General features: G+C 45.8%; 1 pseudogene; it reads left to right on the top strand.

The window, feature by feature from the left end:
- The first annotated feature begins 654 nt into the window (after nt 1-654).
- On the top strand, nt 655-1,228 carry LOC138844990 (translationally-controlled tumor protein pseudogene; annotated as a pseudogene).
- Nucleotides 1,229-3,130: the final 1,902 nt, after the last annotated feature.

Raw genomic sequence — 3,130 nt, 5'->3', positions numbered from 1 at the left:
TCCTCAATAATGTTGGCAATATTGTTGGTTAAAAGAAGCATATAACCATCACATGCCCTCTGGAATCTTATATGACAATGCTCCAAAGCAAGCATGAATCTTGAGGAGCTAGAAATTGAAAAAAAAAATATGCAAAGTACACATTGCTATGTGAGTACACACCCTGCAGGTAACCATAGTGGTATTTCAAAATCTACCATTAAAGATGCCCTTTGGATTTAAGAAACATGGATTGTTTTAGAAAAAAAAATATAGATTTTATTTATCTATTTATTTACTTTGATGTCAGAATGACAGAGAAAGAAAAGAGAGAACAACTTGCTGGTTCACTCCCCAATTACCCACAACAGGCAGGGAGCTGAGTACTTGGGCCAATTTCTGCTGACCTCCTAGGTACATTAGCAGGAAGCTGTATTGGAAGTGGAGCAGCTGGTTCTCAAGCCAGCACTCCAATATGGGATGTTGGCCTCACACATGGCGGCTTAACCCACTGTGCCACAACACCAGACCCAATATGTAGACTTTAAAAAGTAATTTTGTTTTTTTTTTTTGCCTGCTCCTCTTACCCCTGAGGGCTGCTCTGGCTGCACCACGCTGACTCTGAACTCTGAGGTCCAGCTGAGCTAGCACTGCTGTCTCCTCCCAGCCACCATCATGGTTATCCACCAGGACCTCATCAGCTATGATGAGATGGTCTCCGAAATTTACGAGATCTGGAGATTTCGGCTAGAGGTTGGAAGGGAAGATAGTCAGTAGGACAGAGGGTAACACTAATGATTTTCTTGTTCAGAAAGCACAGTAATCACTGGTGTTGTCATGAACCATCACCTGCAGGAAACCAGCTTCCCAGCAGAAGCCTACCAGTGTATCAAAGATTACAGAAAATCAATCCAAGGCAAACTCTAAGAACAGGGACTGGAAAGAGTAAAACCTTTTATGCCAGAGGCTGTGGGACAAATCAAGGACATCTTTGCTATTTTTAAAAACTACCAGTTCTATATCAGTGACAACATGTGTCCAGATGGCACTGTGGCTCTGAGGGACTACTGTGAGTATAGTATGACCCCATTTGTGACTTTCTTTAAGGATCATTTAGAAATGGAAAAACGGTAACAAAATTGGCAATTACTTTGGCTCTATCACTGCTCGTCAGAACTGGCTGCTGTTTGTCACCCACAACTGATGTTATTTTGAGTTCTTCATTTATTTTAACCATGATTAACTTGGAGTGGAGGTATTGTTTTTAAGGAAAAAAAAAATTTTTTTTTTTTGACAGGCAGAGTGGACAGTGAGAGAGACAGAGAGAAAGGTCTTCCTTTTGCCGTTGGTTCACCCTCCAATGGCCGCCGCGGCCGGCGCGCTGTGGCCGGCGCACCGCGCTGATCCGATGGCAGGAGCCAGGAGCCAGGTGCTTTTTCTTGGTCTCCCATGGGGTGCAGGGCCCAAGCACCCGGGCCATCCTCCACTGCACTCCCTGGCCACAGCAGAGAGCTGGCCTGGAAGAGGGGCAACCGGGACAGAATCCGGCGCCCCGACCGGGACTAGAACCCTGTGTGCCGGCGCCGCTAGGTGGAGGATTAGCCTAGTGAGCCGCGGCGCCGGCCAAGGAAAAAATTTTGTCTTGTAGGTTGTCTAAAAATAAAATGCATTTAAACTCATTTGAGGGAATGCCTCTTAGTTTAATATACATTTAAGCTAAATCCATCTTGTAGTGTTCCTGGAGAAGCTAAAGCCTGGTTTGTAGACCACTTCTAGAACATAGAAGACTGTCTTCAGATAACTTCTACAGTGAAAACTGCTGAAACTGGAATATAAAAACCAAGAATCCAAAGTTTAACTCTGAATTACAGTAAAGGGAATGACCTTGCTCAAAGCAGTGCTAAGATTTGAAGTGGAGACTTAACACATTTCATCACTTACAATGGAAGTAGCTAACTCTGGAAGAAATTACCAAAACAAGAAGAGATTGATTGAGTTGAGAAAAGTAATTTTGAGAGATGAGACTATGAAACAGAGAGAGTGGCAAAAGGAGAATTTTTTTTAAAAGATAGATTTATTTATTTATTTATTTATTTGAAAGGCGGAGTTACAGAGGGGCAGAGGCAGAGAGAGAGAGACACAAGTCTTCCATCTGCTGGTTCACTCCCCAAATGGCCACCATGGCTGGAGTTGGGCCAATCTGAAACTAGGAGCCAGGAGTGTCTTCCAGGTTTCCAACACAGGCACAGGGACCCAAGGACTTGAGCCATCTTACACTGCTTTCCCAGGCTATAGCAGAGAGTTGGATTGGAAGTGGAGCAGCTTGGACTGGAACTGGAGCCCATATGGGATACCGGGACTGCAAGTGGTGGCTTTATACACTACTCACAGCACGGGCCCAGGAGAATGATTTTTAAGACAATATTAATTTTGGTACCATATTTATCACAAATATTACCAGTGTTCAGAAAGAGAATATTTGCAGCTTTTTGGGGTGTCATTTATACAATTTTCAAATGCATAAAGACTATATTTTAGCGATAAAAATATTTACTTTTCAAGGCCAGCATTGTGGCATAGTGGGTTAAACTGCAATCTGAAGTGCTGGTATCCCATATTGGCGCCAGTTCAGGTCCCAGCTGCTCTACTTCCAATCCAGCTCCCTGTTGATGTGCCTGGGTAAGCAGCAGAGAATGGCCCAAGTGCCTGGGACCCTGCACTCATGTGGGAGACCTGGAAGAAGCTCCAGGCTTCTGGCTTCTGCCTAGCTGAACCCTGACTGTTGTGGCCATTTAGGGAGTGAACCAGCAGATGGAAGATCTCTGTCTGTCTCTCCTTCCCTCTCTGTAACTCTGCCTTTCAAATAAATAATCTTTAAAAAAAATTTACTTTTCGGCCGGCGCCACAGCTTACTTGGCTAATCCTCTGCCTGTAGCGCTGGTACCCCGGGTTCTAGTCCCGGTTGGGGTGCCGGATTCTGTCCCTGTTGCTCCTCTTCCAGTCCAGCTCTCTGCTGTGGCCCGGGAAGGCAGTGGAGGATGGCCCAAGTCCTTGGGCCCTGCACCCACATGGGAGACCAGGAGGAAGCACCTGGCTTCTGATCGGTGCAGCGCGCCGGTCTTAGCAGCCATTTGGGCGGGGGGGGGGGGGG

This window comes from Oryctolagus cuniculus, chromosome 13 (genome assembly GCF_964237555.1).
Source record: "Oryctolagus cuniculus chromosome 13, mOryCun1.1, whole genome shotgun sequence".
Classification (NCBI taxonomy): Eukaryota; Metazoa; Chordata; class Mammalia; order Lagomorpha; family Leporidae; genus Oryctolagus; species Oryctolagus cuniculus.
The sequence above is the reverse complement of the archived record's forward strand: the minus strand, read 5'-3'. Positions and strand labels throughout refer to the sequence as shown.